Genomic DNA, 18,961 nt, shown 5'->3' on the forward strand with positions numbered 1-18,961 from the left:
AGGCTAGTCTATGGCTACTTCATATGTAAGCTATTTTAGTTTGATCATTTTAGACATCCGCAACGACTGACACGATGACGAGCTCCTCAATGCCTGAATCTCAAAAGAGCTCTCCCACGACAGAGAGCGCGTTTTTCTTGTATAATGAGCTGCGCGACACGCCTGTAATGGATGCTTGAGCTTTGAGCTTGAACTTGACCGTCGAAATGTGCGTCGTGGGAACGCATGCGCGAGTTTGCCCCGTCCTTTTATCATGCACAAGTTGGTGTCAACTCTTATTATCATACAATCCATCCCGCTTCAAATGAAGGGACAAGAGATGCTGGGGAGCTAGTCTCTCTCGCACTCAAGGCAGGGGAGGAATTAACAGCTCTCTAACGTGAAGAAGCCCTTGGGTAAAGTTTATTTTACAGACATTTTTACTTGAGGCGTAATATTTTGACCAAGCCTACTTGTGAAACGTTAAACGAGATATGTATTTTATAAAACATATTGTATGAATATCCAAGTAGGCCCTATGCTAAATATTAGCCTATCATAGTCAGTTTGACAACTTTTATAGAGCATCGTTATGATTTGTAAGACTGTGACGTTCGGCTTGCATGTATCCTAAAAACTTTTACAAAAGTAGGCTAGGCCTATTCGGACGAAATTCGTTTCGACTATTCATCTTCTTTTAGAAAATGTCGTTAACGTATTTTCTTATTTCCTTGCAGATGACTTTCAGGCGTAACATCAGGTAATTAAAACAAGCATTCACTCTTTGCAATATACGTAGTTATTTTTTATTTTTTTAAACAGGGGAACATATTCCATATTTTGCATTAGGTTGTTATTAGTTAATCATCTTCAACACATCAATTATTCAATGTATACATTTCAAAATACAGTAAAGTAGACAATAATGTATTTGTCTTATACACTTCATAAACCTCTGTTAATTAGCTCCCAAAAAATGTTTGACACATATCTTGCTACATTTAGTCCACGATTCAGTGGTCGAAATTCTTATCAGGATCGTTAAAATTAATATTATCATGTCAATATCATTATCATAAAATTGCATATCAAACTTTCTTTTTGGCTTGTAAATCAGTGCTAAAATACCTGCATATAAACGTTATATAAATAATCATGAGCATACTGAGATTACGCAATCTCTAGCTTCACTGAGTCATTTTTCTGTCAACATTGTTGATAAACAGTAGCCCAGTCTACATTATACAGCCAGCTAACTAGTGTTACACCTGCAGCAAAGTTGGCACCAATACTTAAACAAGAACCTGTCTTAAAAATACTTTTACATTTCAGTTCTACTAGGTATTGTATTCACCTCTGAAAATAGCAGGTGTAAGCTTGGCTGGGTTAATAACAGGTAGGTTACAGTAGCCTAGTGAATGTGGCCCTAAACTGAGGCTGTGTTGAGGCCTACTGTTACTACCAATAAGGGTGCACCAATTGAAGGCCCTGACATGCTCACTTGAATTCATCAGGACTTGTTGACCACCAGAAGCATAGACAGAGTTTGGCTAACTCTGTCTTGATATTTTGATACTACATATTGTAGTGCAGGGCTATTCAATTACTACATGCCCTCAGGAGCCAAAATACTGCTGTTTATATTTTCTTCCTGGCAGTTAGCTAATCAATTCATTTCAGTGATTGGCCAGAGACTTCACTCACCTGTTGTCCCTGGTCTGAATTCCCTGATTTAGAGAATGAAAATCAAAAGTGTTTGGCCCTCCCCCTCCACGAATGTTATTGAATAGACATGGTGTAGTTTCTCTCTTCACTTGGTGGTCTACATTTTATCATCCATCAAGAGAATAAATGTATTGCGGTAAATTATACAGTCAGACAGAGGAACTTGCTGTGGAGGACTAGTTCTGATCTTTACACTTTTTGTCTCTAGATAGATCATAGTTTTTGTTACATTGTTTTCACTGTTTTCCCACATCAAATTATTACATGCAAAATAGACATAATAATCAATTAGCTCTCTGTACAAGATTTCAATTCTGTACACTATTTAAGTACACTTGTACTTGTATTGTGATCAATTCTACCTCAATAGAAAAAAATGAGATTACAGTAGCCTAGCCTGTTAATCTTGTTGAGTAAAGGTGTCAGAGACAACAGTTTTAAGGCTTCACATCATGATGTTTAAACACATTATACATACTCTTATAACTAAATAAAATAGCTGCATTGATCATGTTTAACAATTTGCAGTTATTCTACGGTGAACTAATTATTTTGGACACATTTAAACTACATTTTGCAGTTGAACTGCAAAATCACTGAACTCCATTGTAATAAATGTGGAATTTTCTGGTATACTGTCAGTTTTTATTTTGAACATATAATTTATCATATAATCTGTGGTTATTTTTTGAAAAGGCAGATTTAACTCTGTCGAGGCTATGACCTTTTATCTTTTACGTCTTTTTGAAACGATCGCATGTCATGTACCTACAGAATACCTTCACAGTCTAACTATACAATTTATTCCATATTACTAGTCATGATACAAGTGGCATAATCCCCCAAAACAAGCGCTACGTTATTTGAACAGCATTGATGCATAGAACACACTCCTGTGCAACGTAATGGAAGTGGTATTTCTTCCCCTTTGTGAAATATCATTTCTGTATTATGAACTTCCAAAATGTGTCACATCTGTAAATTATACTCTGAAATCAAATCACATAAATTCTAACTTTATTCGATATGCATTTATATAAATACACTTTAAAAAAGACACGTCTCCGTTTTTGTTACCTTCTCTTTATCTAAAGGGTTATAACCTTGTAGAGCATAAAGCTTTCATTTAAAAAACGTATCGTCTCTATTTCATCAGGATGTTTTTTTATGCGTTGTTAAAACTGTTAATTTACAACAAAAACCAACAGGCCTTCTGGTTAGTTACTTTGTGAGTCATGTAACAAATAGGTCTATTTCTCCAAAAAGAAATAGCCTACCATTTAAAATGTAAAATGAAGCGTTTGATGCAAGTTTCAGACTAAACGAGTTTTGTTATAAATTAGGTTACCAAAACATCATCCTTATTAATATGGTCCGAGGATTTAAACGGCCTATTGAAATGAAAGTAAACTCACTACGATGCTGTGCTCCTGCTGACTCTATAGACGTATTGTTAATTTGCCACTGAATTGCAGCATGATCTGCACAAATGAGTTGGGGCATTTCTTTAAACATGTTAGTTTTCCTTAGGATCAATTCAGTTGGTGCTAATCTAACACTTAAAACGATCTTCAGCCAACACAATCGAATATCTATATGACTCTGGTGACATTTTGTGGTGACATTTTGACATTTTGTCTTGCTTACATCGTTACTTAATAACAAAGGCGTAGTGTTCACTAAAGACTCTGAATGAAGCACTGAATAAAGTAGGGAACAGAGAAAATGCAGCATTTAGATTTCTGTGACCGTGCTCCACCCAGCATTTAGATTTCTGTGACCGTGCTCCACCCAGTTTTTGAAGGTGTGTGTTTGAAATGTAATCTGACAAATGTACCATATGTAAGCTGCTTATCTTTCGTTTTCCAAATGAGAAGGCAAGCAAGCAAATGAAATATTTCCATGGATGATACAGTGTGTAATATACTTCAGGCTAGTAGGATACATTAGGATTTGTGTGAAGGGGGCATTAGCCTGTATCTCACACCAATATTCACAATATATCCGTCTCTCATTAACACTAGCTGTTTAACATGTTTTTTTCGTGTAACGAAAATAACTGACAAGTTTACATGCTGTATTATACTGTGATGAGGAAATTCATTTAGATTTACGGTTGAAACTACAATGTAGTCCAATCCAGACGACAGTGTTCATGTTCTCTCTCACCAGAGAGTGTCGCTGTTTCTATCATTCGTGTAAAGTAGCCTAAACTACGATGCAGTTTCATAGTGATGCATTCCTGTGTCCCTTTACATCAGATAATTATTGCAAATGCATGCAAATCAAATGTGTTCGATGGATGTATGTGTTTCGTCCATGTGTTAGCTTTGACAATGACGTCACACCTTGTCGTGTTTCCTCCATTCATTCCGAGAGATAGGTGGTTCTGTATTTAATTTCTTTGGATTAGGGTTAGCATAAAATCCATTATTTTAGATACATTCATATTGTACGTTCATATTGTAATAACAGATGCTCACAAAGCCTTTTATGTTGAATACATTCATTCAGTAGTTTGTTGGCTATATAGACGGTTAGCCCTACATTAATACCTTATTATTGAAATGTACTGTACCTATAAATAGACTACGGCAGGCCTATAGGCTCAGATGAGTAGCCTTTGGAAGAAATAGTCCCAGGCCCACTGATGGAATAGAGACATTCTGGAGTATTTGGTTTGATTAATAGAACAACATTGCTGCATATTTTGTACTTGAAAACTTGAATGATGAAGATAATGAGCTGCTGCATTCTCGTCCGTAAAGTTTCTACAGGCTATTGCTATCAGATTCTGCATATGTACAGAAACATTATATTCCGTTTATACTTTTCCTTTTTCTAACAGGAGTAACAAGCCTATACGAATAATAATTAGAATAAAACTGTTTCCGTACTTATTAGTTTCATAGCTGTGTGTGTGTGTGTGTGTGTGTGTGTGTCCATCTCGTTTGCCCCGTTATATTTAAACTGCCTTTGTTTATTGTTTCCATCCCACATTGAACCATCTTAAATAACACTAATATATCCAGAAAGAGTCTCAGGTAGGGCTAGTAGGTAGGAGTAGGAAGTCTAGCCGAGTGTGTAGAAGTATAGGCCCTGAGCATTATTATTCCATAAAGCAAGGCCGAAGAATTCGTATATGCCCTACACGTAAGCTCATCGGGTAGCATCCCCTCAACATGCGTGTACCATAAGGCGCATTTATAGCTTAGTTGTTTTCTAATTTCCCGCGACAAGCGCTGCACCTATCACCTCACTGTGCAACAGAAGGCAGAGAGGCAGAAGTGTCATCACCGGGCAGTAACTATCACACTAACATTGAACTTGAGCATCAACACCGTCGCTGTGCTGGCGTTTCTTGTCTCGTCCCTAAATCCTGCCAGAGTTCAAGGAGGATCACATCGAAATAAACAACAGCACCGGCAAGCGTGTATTCCCATCTTAACGGATAATTTTGAAGCTAAGGAAAGCAAAAGAATACATCATTGGAACTGTTTTGTAGTGAATGCAAGGTAGGCTATGGCATAGGCAATTAGGTCCGGTATATGAGCATGTGAAGGTGCTGATATTCTTTTCAGACCAACATCCTTTGTATTGTTCCATATTTCTGCAAACAGTCATCTTTTGACAAATGTGACACGTCGCCTTGCTCCTCCCTCCCCCCTCTCCATCCATCCATCCCCTCCTCTCCCCTCTCCATCTCGTTTGCTGCACTCTCCCTCTTTATCGCTGTCTTCCTCACGCACCCTTTGCTCTCTCTCTCTCTCTCTCTCTCTCTCTCTCTCTCTCTCTCTCTCTCTCTCTCTCTCTCTCTCTCTCTCTCTCTCTCTCTCTCTCTCTCTCTCTCTCTCGCTCTCTCTCTCTCTCTCTCTCTACGCTCTAGTCGGTTGTGTCTAGTGGAACAAAAACGGTAGGGAACGTACATTTTGAGAGGCGCAGAGAATAGGCGATCACGCAGAGTAGGAACAAAAGCCGTCAGTTGTGAAAAGCCCAAACAGTGGAGCTCCAGTGTTTGGGTTTCTGGCCACGTTCGCCACTGACGCGTGAGAGGAGGGGACCGACCGTTTCCAACCGCTCTCTCTCATCTAGGCTGGGGAGAATAATGTGTTAGACTCAATAGCACAATAACCCTATGTATAGGGTCTCTCTCTCTCTCGCCATTCAAGCACAAGCAATCCATTTTTGAGGAAAATGTTAGTAGGAAAAACGTCCTTGATGAGATTGATGAGCTATAGAAACTTTTGTAATAGGCCTATATTATCAAAAAGGATCTCTGGCAGTATTTTGGATTATCAAAAGAGGCCCTGTTGTAAGTATGATTATTTTCTGATGGTAATATTGTTAGATTGTTAGGCTAAGAGTTTCGTTCACCTGGTGATTGATGAATTTCTACGTGCATTTCATCTGGCATAATTTGGTTAGTTTTGGGTCAATATATATTTTAAAATGTCCAGTTGTTATTTGCAACAGAAAGTGTTATTATTATTATTGTGATTATTGTTGTGATCAATAGGCCTACTACTACTACCTCTCTAAACTAAATGTAACTTACTAATAAGGATGAGAAAGGCCACCCCATATAGCAGTTTGGAGGTAGGCTACAGAGTTCAGTTGGGGGATTGTTTCGGGCCTACGGAGTGACGTGCTGTCGCTAGACCATCTTGTTCCGGGGACCTCGAGTCTCCCAGAGGTTATTGTTATGCTAATGTGTTCCAGCTCGTCATTGAACTTGATGTTGACTTCTTTCATTTCGGCTCATTTTTCTCGGTCACTTGTTAGTGGGAAAATCTTCAAGGGCTCTGCAGGCTGTCAATACAATGCACACCATGCCAAGGAGGATTTGAGTAGGCCTGTAGACTGATTTAGGCCTCCACACTTGTTTCTAGCCCTAATTTGAATGAGGTTATTGTAATTTCTCAACCTGAAATTGTCTCGTCACTTTTTCACTCATTTCAAATGAACAGGGATTGATTTTGAATATGGAAGTTAAACTGTATTTCCCTAGCTGATAATCGTTGAATTTATTATGCTAATATCCTATGATTATTCTGAGCGCGGCGTTAGGCAGATGTGCATCTGAATTTAATTTAACGCATTTATGACGTGGCATGGGATGAATCAAATGAATTTAAATGCTATTTCCAGTTATGTAGTTTAGCGACAACAGGTGTGGATAGTGCAGGCATTAGCTTTTGTATTGTAGGCTACAGTATGGCATTAGCCTATGCGTGAATATCAAATTCTTTATTGACAAATAGAATGCAATTTGCCATATATAAACTTGTGTTTTGTGAAATTTTGAATTTGGAGGATAGAAATTAAGAAAATGAATACATGTTTTCCCCATATACATGCTCAATTCTATGTAGATCAACAAAGAGTAGGCCTATGCATATTTAGCTTTATGCTTATATAGTGATTTTGTATTATTTGTGTTTACGTAATTTAGTAGACCTTGAGCTCTCGTACTGATTCTTTGAGCTCTCATATTTATGCTCATGCTCAGAGGCTGGTGCTGGTAATCTCACTTATGCGTTACAGTAAAGCGCATGCTCAGTGGGCTGCAGGCTTTGCTCATCCAATCAAAATTCGATACGATGATCTCAACTCATCAAATTGCTGCATGCTGATATGCTCCCATCACCGGATGTCTTGTGATAGGGTGATACTCTGTTATTCTAATTTTGTCTTCACGTGGTTACAAGTACTTTGTCTTCCCTGAATTTTAGTAGGCCAAAGCATATGATGAATGCTGATTGGAGCTACGCATGTCAGACATTGACAAGCAACCTTTCTCATGTTATACAACCCATGCAGGATAGCCCTCGATTATAGCCATACCATGCCTTTATTTGAATTCCTTAGGATGCAGTCCCGTTTCTATATAATTATTCTGACCCTATACAAAACGTGTACTCCACATCAGTATACCTGCCTCCCAAGGTGTATCTCCGTTATAACGATTTGACTCGTGTGCAATAATCAGGTGCGCTATCTGAATCAAGCATGTATATTTCGTTCTGTTTCAATCTCCCTCTTCTCTATTGGTAGTTTTGCATGCATCGTAGAGCACACACACACACACACACGCGTGCGCTAGAGGGTATATGAGTACAGTGAGTTTCTCTTCTGCCTCGTTTCAGTACGTCGGACAGTTCCCTTTATCAAAAGATGTCGGTTGTTCATTTTCATGCAATCTCATGATCTCTTTCTAGGCTAAAATGTCCGCCCTAACACGCTTGATAGCGAGGTACATCCGGACTGAATACACTATAAGCAGTATGCCTACAGCAAGCACTGCAGAGGAAGTATATAGAATGGGTCTAGCTGTATTGCACAGTGGACAGAGAGCCCGAGTAGAGGCTAAGAATGAGGTCAATTCATCTGCTTTAACGAAATGAGTTAGAGGCCATTTCTAAGTCATTGCTTTTGCAAAGCTTTTCAGTGAGGGCCTCCTGGTGCTTTCATGTAGATGAACATAGTGCTACTAATGTATATGTTGGTGTAATGAAATGTGCTTTTGGCTGTGGTTCGATAATGTGTAGGGAGAGAAAGGATGTTCAGGTAATCATTCATGTAGAGTGAATATTTGAGTTAATGCACACCTTCCTATAACAAGTAGTCATGGTGTAAAATGACAAATTGATGGCATTGAATTAGGGGATCCTAGGGTGGGAATAATGTGGATGAAAATCCCATTCGCATGCCTATAGTGAGAAAAGTGAAGGAGCACCTGTGACGAACATTACTAGCTGCTTGAGATCAACAGGTGAGAGAGAATGTAGGCCAGCCAGCTAGCTAGTTGACCCAATTCACTGCTGCTTATGTGAGGCATGAATTAGCAAGAGCTTGTTAGCTGGATCTCTCTGAAGACGAGAAGCTCAGAAATGAATATTTGGAAGTTTTCGCAAGTAGGCTAATTGGATAGAATCTTTGAAGCACAGGTTTGGAATATGCATACATGAAAGAGATGTTCTGCAGTTCTATAAGTAGCCTATGCCTAAAAACATTGCTCCGTTTTTACAGCATTCTTTTTACTTTGAATAGGCCTACATATTTTTGGGTATTTTGTTCAATAACGTAGGCTACTTATGCCTTAGCGTCTTTTTCAAAGACAATATGAAGTTGACGTTAAAGCCCAAACCAAACACTGTCTCTTTCTGTCTTATTATAATTCGTAGATAGGCCTATACCTCAGAAAAACTCACAATTGAAATGTTAAAAATAACAAGAATTTTGGTTAAACGTAGCCCTTGTTTCGTGAGTAGCCTATGTATTTGTTGTATTTTGGACAGTGTAATTTAGGAATTTTCACAGTTGTGACGTGTCTATCATATTTTCCACTTGACTTCCCCTGATTATTTTCATGCCTTTAATCTTGTAAAACATTTAATATTTTACCAAACTGTGATTACTATGTTAAAATATATGGGGTGCATACATCGAAATAGTAGGCTATTCGTTTGTATTGAAAATACAATATTGGAGACCACATGCAGGCCAATTTAAGTGATTGAAAAATATATTATCTAAGAAAGACATTTGTATTTTTGCCCGGTAAAAACGTATACACGACACCATGAAGTGCAATTTCATTAAGTGGTTTTGGGGATGCCTGTGCCACCCACCGTTACGACAGTGGCCTATTTTCAGTAGAAAGTGGCCTATTTTCTACTGGAAATAGGCCACTGTCGTAACGGTGGGTGGCACAGGCATCCCCAAAACCACTTTGAAATTGCACTTCATGGTGTCGTGTATACGTTATTGAAACACTATCTTCTTCAATTGTGTGTTTTGAATTTTAAATCTTTGATAAAGCTTCTATGCCTGGTTTTATGTATTTCATTCAGCGCATATTTCCAAGATAGACCACTGAGCATTTTCTATAGGTATGTATAGGCCTATTTAGCCTATGTCAACCGCAGCTGTAAAGGTGTGAAACCATTCTGACAAACTAGCAGTGTTGCATGGGATTCTCAAGCTAATGCTCAATATCCCCGATTGCCATCCATATGCTCTTGTTGTAAATGTCAGGGTTGTATAAGCCTTGGCTTGCTGGTTGACTTGCCTATTCTGAGAGTGTGTTAGGTGTCTATCAATTTTATATACGCTTGTGGAGAATATAATAGGCTCTTTCAATTATACGACTACACCACAATAATGAATTTACATAGTGGAATGCACCATGAGGTGGCTATTTACATTTTACTGTGTGTGTGTGTGAGAGTGTGAGTGTGAGAGTGAGTGTGAGTGTGAATGTGAGTGTGAGTGTGAGTGTGTGTGAGTGTGCGGGTGCGTGTGCGTGTGCGTGTGAGTGTGTGTGAGTGTGTGTGTGTGTGTGTGTGTGTGTGTGTGTGTGTGTGTGTGTGTGTGTGTGTGTGTGTGTGTGTGTGTGTGTGTGTGTGTGTGTGTGTGTGTGTGTGTGTGTGTGTGTGTGTGTGGTTGTCAGGGCGGTATGGGATTGGTAGGCTGGGAGCGCTGGGGAGTTAACCACCGAGCATAGTGTGAGCTCTCTCATGCTCGTCAGTTGTAGCCTGTGTGTCAGGGTGGAGACACCGTTCTGTAGCCTGTGGATATATGCCTTGGTCTATTCTCATATAGTCTACTTTCTTCAACTTGACACTGAAACTTTGATTTGCCTTATAGGCTATCTACACATTCTAACTAAAAACACATTTTAGACATTGGAAAGAGAATGAACGGAAACTAAGAACTGTACTGGTACATCTGTGAGTATGCTGTCTTTATTTTAAGATGTGTATTATTTTTTATCGTATTGTCAAAGTAGGTTATAGGCTATAGATAATATTCTGAACTGTATTAGGCCTTGTGTGAAATGGCATTTTGAGAATGAGCGGAGATTGCCCATAGAAGTTCATTTTGCCTATTGCTGGTTTTGGGTACGCAGCTTTTCGTATACCCTCGGCATTTTCTCGCTTTCTTGTCAATATTAGCAATACCAACATCCTAAACATGTTCGTTTCAGGGGATTGGAGGCAATTAGGCTGTTATTCTGCAATGTAGGTTATCCAGTGCATGCATAGCCTATCCAATAGTTTGGAGTTAAGCCTATGTACTTTATCTAAAAGGTTAAGCCAGTCTAAAGGATACTCTATTTTATTGTTTGAAAAATGTGTGATATTTTTAAGATTCAAGTCTTTGAATTTGATCGATAACCAGACTGTGTGTTCGAGTGCGTGTGTGTGTGTGTGTGTGTGTGTGTGTGTGTGTGTGTCGGCTACGTAGAGAAAATTCCATAACATATCTACATAAATACACAAATAAATATATAAATGGCATGCGTACATATGCTGGGAACCCAGCGTTGTGGTCTATGGCGCTATACGGTGTGTTGGTGGTGAGGGGGAGCCTCTCGAGTCTCTTGCTCCATCCATGTGACCACGAACAGCGGCTCCGTCTACGCAGCGGACCCTTTAAGCGAGGACGGGTTAGTTTGTGTCTTTGGTTATCTAGCTGTATGAGTTATAATTTCATAAAGCTAGAGAACCGAAAGTATAAACTAATTCCAAGGACTTCAGAAGCCGGGGCTGCGGCGAGGTGACTATGCCAGGGCGGGGAGAAGGTATACGCGGGCGCTGGATGCTGCGCAAGCCTATGCCGACGCGGGGAGACAAGTCGATTCCTGCCTGCTAAAATAGGAAAAACAGCGTTGAATGTTGTGCATTCAAATAGGTGTGAAATTATATAAAGGAATCAGTTTAACCTGATGTATCTTCAATACGAGCTATACGCTGGATGCGCTGTCAATGGGAAGCGAACGCTCAAGGATCGTGATGAAGGGCCTAATGTAAATATTTGAATGGTCATTCAGTTACTTTATAAGCGGAAAGGTCAATGAGGTAGGCCTATATAGAAATGACTTGATACACCGTTTTTATGATAGTATTATTGCTGTTAGATCTGGAGAAAAAGAAGAAATAGTTAAAACACACATTTCATCCGATTGGTCAATTCCGAGGTATCACGTGGTTCTGGAAGCAGCGATATAAGATTTCTCTATGGAATGTATAGCCTCAGTAGTGGGTTTAAATATATTTAAAATAATCTTGATATTCAAACCAATATATGTATCTTCCTTCTATAGCCTACCTGTATTTTGGGCCAAAAAGTAGGCTATGATGGGGGGGGGGACATGGGAAAAAATAAGTTGCATAGCTTACTCCCTATGCTACCTAATCTTTTTAAGAACAGTCATGGAATATTACAATTGCATTTTGTGTATTATAGCAGTAACAATAGTCTTCATGTCTGTCAAGAAATGAGTGACAGATGAATGTTGGCTATAGCAGCCTACTGTAGGGTGAGTTAGAAATGTATCATGTGTTGAGCTAGATGTCTAAAGTGGGTTACAGATGATGGAAATCCAAAAGGTGTCCCACTTTTTCTGAATTCACTCAAATAACACTACTAATAACAATACTACAATAAAACATTTTACTGGATATAGTACTACAAGAACCAGGGGTCGGTTGCATAAAACACCTTTAGTACATTTTCCCCTTATCTTTTCACTTAAAGTTTCCTTAACTTTAAGTCAGTTGCACAAAACATTAAATGGTGAATTTCTCCCTTAAATTAAGTGAAATAGTAAAGGGGGCCCATGAGGTCCCCTAACTGCATCATTCAGTATGGATATCAATGTAAACAGCATCTGTGGAGGTGAATGTTGCTTTCATCTGCTCTGGTTACAAAAGGAAAACATCAAGCAGCCACTGTGTGTAGCTACTTAGCTAAACAATGGAAGGTGCACAATCCATGGCTACACAGCTAGCTGGCTAGCAATAGCTACTCTGTATGATAGCTTGACGTTTAAGAAAGTCATATTAACAAGTTCAGAAAGAAATAACTACAAGAAACTTGGTTTATTATCTTCTGAAGCAATTTGGTTATCCTTTCTTGATTGAAGAAGTTCTATCTCACAAAATGAAAGGGATCTCTTTGAGGAGACATTTAGTCAATGAATCAGGCCATCTCCATGGTAACCAGATACTCTTTCTTCCATACATGCCTTCAAACTACCACAAAATCCCCTATGTATGCCCTTACCTAAGGAAATATTTTAGGGGTTCAATGCAACACCCTTAAACAATTCCCTTAGGGAACATTATTCCTTAAGGTAAACCCTTAAGGGAAACGCTTAAGATGTTTTACGCAACCAGGCCCAAAGCCTACGTACAGGGAGTCCCTAATGTAAACTGGATCTCTTTCCCCCATTGGAAAACCCTAAGACTGTCCCACTTTAGCTACTACATGCTGTTCTACTTTAGCTACTACATGCTGTCCCACTTTAGCTACTACATGCTGTCCTACTTTAGCTACTACATGCTGTCCCACTTTAGCTACTACATGCTGTCCCACTTTAGCTACTACATGCTGTCCTACTTTAGCTACTACATGCTGTCCTACTTTAGTTACTACATGCTGTCCTACTTTAGCTACTACATGCTGTCCTACTTTAGCTACTACATGCTGTCCCACTTTAGCTACTACTATGCTGTCCTACTTTAGCTACTACATGCTGTCCTACTTTAGCTACTACATACTGTCCCACTTTAGCTACTACATGCTGTCCTACTTTAGCTACTACATGCTGTGCTACTTTAGCTACTACATGCTGTCCCACTTTAGTTACTACATGCTGTCCTACTTTAGCTACTACATGCTGTTCTACTTTAGCTACTACATGCTGTCCTACTTTAGCTACTACATGCTGTCCCACTTTAGTTACTACATGCTGTCCTACTTTAGCTACTACATGCTGTCCTACTTTAGCTACTACATGCTGTCCTACTTTAGCTACTACATACTGTCCCACTTTAGTTACTACATGCTGTCCTACTTTAGCTACTACATGCTGTCCTACTTTAGCTACTACATGCTGTCCTACTTTAGCTACTACATGCTGTCCCACTTTAGTTACTACATGCTGTCCTACTTTAGCTACTACATGCTGTCCTACTTTAGCTACTACATGCTGTGCTACTTTAGCTACTACATGCTGTCCCACTTTAGCTACTACTTGCTGTCCCACTTTAGTTACTACATGCTGTCCTACTTTAGCTACTACATGCTGTCCTACTTTAGCTACTACATGCTGTCCTACTTTAGCTACTCCATGCTGTCCTACTTTAGCTACTACATGCTGTCCTACTTTAGCTAGCTATGGTCGGTAAAGCGGGACAACAACAAAAAGACTGAATTACAAAACTGAAACAAAATATTGGCAACTTTTTTTAAATGTATTTTGATGCACCAGTACACCCTATGCATATTTACATGACAATTCTGCCCAGTGCATTGTTTATGACCATTTTATAACCTTGACATCACAACCATAAAGAGCTATGTCCCTGATCTTACCAAGTGCTTGAAGCTTGCTCCGCCCCGCTCTATGATGTCACACCAATGAAGTGATGTGATTTTGAGCATGTGAAATCTCTGTGACGGCTTTACTAACAGTCCTTTTGATTTCCTCTAGTCAGACCAAGAAATGAACACGTCAGGATTAAGGTGTCCCAGTTTATATGATATCCCATTCTTTCCGAATTCGCCCAACATGTTTTCAGGAGAGAGAGACACAGGCCTGGCCTCTGTGTAGGGTGATGAGGAGGGTTATTTTGAATGCACACAAACCAGATGTGAGGTTGAACGTTGACATGTTGTAGCTGGGTAGTTCCTGTACTGTTTACTGTAGGCACAGGATGCATGCAAATCACTCTCTCCACAAGAAGTACAGGGTGTATACTGGCTACTTTGTACTGTATGAAAGATGGAGATATATCCCCTCTTCAGTTGCAAAATACTATTTTGAACTCAGTACCAGGTTTGTGTTGCCCTTGAGTGGAGAAGTAGTGAAATTAATGTATATAGCTGGTCAGTGACAGATTCTCAACATGTTATGTAGCCTATAGTGTTTTCTTCCTGCTCAATATTCACCAACACTGAACACATAACTGGTGACAGCATACTGCTGGAGGTGTTGAAGTTCTTGAAGTAGACATTGATTGCACATAAACAAAGGCTTCGTCTAGGGTTGCAAAATTCCCAGAACTTTCAATACATTTCCTGGTCTTCCAGAAATCCTGGTTGGCATTTCGTTAAAGCTACTCAACTCAACAAATTGGATGCAGTCTATCACAGTGGCATCCATTTTGTCACCAAAGCCCCATATACTATCCACCACTGCGACCTGTATGCTCTCGTTGGCTGGCCCTTGCTTCATACTCGTCGCCAAACCCACTGGCTCCAGGTCATCTACAAGTCTCTGCTAGGTAAAGCCCCGCTTTATCTCAGTTCACTGGTCACCATAGCAGCACCCACCCATAGCACGCGCTCCAGCAGGTATATTTCACTGGTCACCCCCAAAGCCAATTCTTCCTTTGGCCGCCTTTCCTTCCAGTTCTCTGCTGCCAATGACTGGAACGAACTGCAAAAATCACTGAAGCTGGAGACTCATATCTCCCTCACTAGCTATAAGCACCAGCTGTCAGAGCAGCTCACAGATCACTGCACCTGTACATAGGCCATCTGTAAACAGCCCATCCAACTACCTCATCCCCATACTGTATTTATTTAGTTATCTTGCTCCTTTGCACCGCAATATCTCTACTTGCACATTCATATATCTATATCCCACTTTATATATACATATGTATATATGCATATATATATACATATATATTCTGCACATCTACCATTCCAGTGTTTAAATGCTATATTGTAATTACTTCGCCACCATGGCCTATTTATTGCCTTACCTCTCTTATCCTACCTCATTTGCACTCACTGTATATAGACTTTTTCAACTGTATTATTGATTGTATGTTTGTTTATTCCATGTGTAACTCTGTGTTGTTGTATGTGTCGAACTGCTTTGCTTCACCTTGGCCAGGTCGCAGTTGCAAATGAGAACTAGCCTACCGGGTTAAATAAAGGTGAAATAAAAAAATACAAAAAAAGCCATGGAATTTATTGAAGTTACCAGAATTATTAAGCCCTAGCTGCATCTGAAATTGCACCCAATGCAATATAGTGTACTATTTTGACCAGAGCCATATGGGCCCTGGTCAAAAGTAGTATACTATACAGTGCATAGTGTGCCATTTCAAACAAAACCATTCAGTATTCAAGTCCAAGTGCAAAGTGAAATTGGCAGAAAACTCTCTCAGTTTGAGTACTGTCATTCTGAGGAGATGATACAACAGTTTCTGAACAGAATAGAACAAAGAAGCACAGTACAGAATAGTTTGTCTATTTATTTGAATCTTAGAATGATCATAATGATCTATCTTTGGCTGATCTATCATAACCCATATTATATCTGGAGGATGAGGAACATCCTCCACATAAGATATGCTACTGGGTAGTTGAATGTTAGGTGTAGAATTGAAATGAGAATGTAGGAAGTAGAGCAGGAGTCTCGTTGGGCGATGTATGGAGGATTAAGACTGATCTACACTGACTCTTCCTCAGTCTGTGTATGTGTTCCTCAGAAATGGAACACATACACAAGAAAAGCTACATTAGGTCTACTTAAATGCAATTTAACAATCAGGGCCCATTTGGTGGAAAACTATCAGAATTATGATCTGAATTTAAGCTTGGTACAGTATCTTAGCAACTAGCTTCGACACATGTGAGTTGGCTAAATTTTATGCAGGAGTGTTTCAAACTGTGTGGTTCAGATTTGACCCTATTATTCATTAAGACCTATATACATACATTTCTTAAAATGATCATGGAATAATCTTTTATTTACAATACTGACTGCATGCTATGGGTTTCCGTTAGCATAGCTTAACATGGCTGATATTTGTGAGATTCTCTCCATATTTCAGATGTATTGCATAGGCTGATCCATGAAGATATTTGTGAGATTCTCTCCATATTTCAGATGTATTGCATAGGCTGATCCATGAAGTGTTTTATACTGATAGAATACATGATTTTTAAGGTGAATATTCAACATAATTGACATGATTTTATTTATTCAGTCCTACATATGCTTGTTGTATCCAAATCCTCCCCTATCCTTCATATATATATATTTTAACCTTTATTTAACTAGGCAAGTCAGTTAAGAACAAATTCTTATTTTCAATGACAGCCTAGGAACAGTGGGTTAACTGCCTTGTTCAGGGGCAGAATGACAGATTTGTACCTTGTCAGCTCAGGGATTTGATCTTGCAACCTTTCAGTTACTAGTCCAACGCTCTAACCACTAGGCTACCTGCTGGTTACTAGTCCAACGCTCTAACCACTAGGCTACCTGCTGGTTACTAGTCCAACGCTCTAACCACTAGGCTACCTGCTGGTTACTAGTCCAACGCTCTAACCACTAGGCTACCTGCTGGTTACTAGTCCAACGCTCTAACCACTAGGCTACCTGCTGGTTACTAGTCCAACACTCTAACCACTAGGCTACCTGCTGGTTACTAGTCTAACGCTCTAACCACTAGGCTACCTGCTGGTTACTAGTCCAACGCTCTAACCACTAGGCTACCTGCTGGTTACTAGTCCAACACTCTAACCACTAGGCTACCTGCTGGTTACTAGTCCAACGCTCTAACCACTAGGCTACCTGCTGGTTACTAGTCCAACGCTCTAACCACTAGGCTACCTGCCACCCCATATGCTTAATGGCTAATAATCTCAATAATGTTTTATTTCAGGAAGAAGTAAAAATGAGTGTACATACTGGAAGGTGCAACCCTGTCAGGAAACAATATGGTGGGTCATGTTACTTGGGGGTCTCAGAGACCAGGGACTGGGAAGAGGGCCCAAGTACAACCTACAAGGAACAATCATCAATTCACAGGTAAGCAATACTATAGATAAAAACATAAAATATGTCATAATTTCAGTGCTTGACTTTGACTGAAATAGGTGCCGGTACTGTTGATACACTGAACAAAAATATAAACGCAACATGTAAAGTATTGGTCCTATGTTTCATGAGCTGAAATAAAAGATCTCAGTAATGTTTTATACTCACTAAACGCGTATTTCTTTAAAATGTTGTGCACAAATCTGTTTACATCCCTGTTTGTGAGCATTTCTCATTTGCCAAGATAATTCCTCCACCTGACAGGTGTGGCATATCAAGAAGCTGATTAAGCAGCATGATCATTACACAGGTGCACCTTGTGCTGGGGACAATAAAATGTGCAGTTTTGTCACACAACACAATGCCACAGATGTCATTTTTTTTAGGGAGAGTGCAATTGGCATGCTGACTGCAGGAATGTCCACCAGAGCTGTTGCCAGAGAATTTAATATTAATTTCTTTCCCATAAGATGCCTTCAACTTTGGCAGTACGTCCAACCGGCCTCACAAGCGCAGACCACATGTATGGCGTCGTGTGGGCGAGCGGTCTGCTGACGTCAACCTTGTGAACAGTATCCCATGGTGGCGGTAAAATGATGGTATGGGCAGGCATAAACTACAGGCAACGAACACAAGTGCATTTTATCGATGGCAATTTGAATGCACAGAGATACCGTGACGAGATCCTGAGGCCCATTGTCGTGCCATTCATCCGCCACCATCACCTCATGTTTCAGCATGATAATGCAGGACTCCATGTCGCAAGGATCTGTACACAATTCCTGGGAGCTGAAAATGTCCCAGTTCTTCCATGGCCTGCATACTCACCAGACATGTCACCCATTGAGCATGTGTGGGATGCTCTGTATTGCCAATATCCAGCAACTTCGCACAGCCATTGAAGAAGAGCGGGACAACATTCCACATGCCACAATCAACAGCCTGATCAATCTATGCGAAGGAGATGTGACGCGCTGCATGAGGCAAATGGTGTTTTTTCTGATCCACGCCCCTACTTTTAAAATCCATAGATTAGGCCTAATTAATTTATTTTTATTGGCTGATTTTCTAATATGAACTATAACTCACTAAAACAATAACTCTTTGAAATTGTTGCATGTTGCGTTTATATTTTTGTTCAGTATATTTAGGTGCAGGAGCGCCACAATACTTATGAGCTAATATCCTATAAAAGGAACAGGAACTCAAGCAGTAGAACATTTGATGTGCTGGTATTCAGCTCCGGTGAGATCCTGCCCAAGTTACCTTTTGGTCTTCCTATTTTGGTGCATAATATTAAGGTGTTATTTTCATGGTGTGAAAGAACAGGTGCAGACTTTGCGCAGGTGCAAATACTTAAAACGTTGGCCCTAAGAGTAGGCCTATATACTTTGATTGAGATGTCTG

General features: G+C 39.7%; 1 long non-coding RNA gene across 3 annotated transcripts in view; it reads left to right on the forward strand.

The window, feature by feature from the left end:
* Positions 1–234: 234 nt before the first annotated feature.
* The window catches only part of LOC115169366 (uncharacterized), a 47,686-nt gene continuing 28,959 nt past the window's right edge, over positions 235–18,961 (forward strand). The window contains exons 1-3 of one of the 3 annotated variants that reach the window (XR_003870854.1): positions 235–395; positions 717–739; positions 17,400–17,545. This is a non-coding gene — a long non-coding RNA (uncharacterized LOC115169366). Of the gene's footprint in view, positions 396–716; positions 740–5,616; positions 6,017–10,202; positions 10,437–17,399; positions 17,546–18,961 lie in introns of those variants that run through there. The other 2 variants (XR_003870853.1, XR_003870852.1) reach the window with 2 other exon arrangements.

This window comes from Salmo trutta, chromosome 31 (genome assembly GCF_901001165.1).
Source record: "Salmo trutta chromosome 31, fSalTru1.1, whole genome shotgun sequence".
Taxonomy (NCBI): Eukaryota; Metazoa; Chordata; class Actinopteri; order Salmoniformes; family Salmonidae; genus Salmo; species Salmo trutta.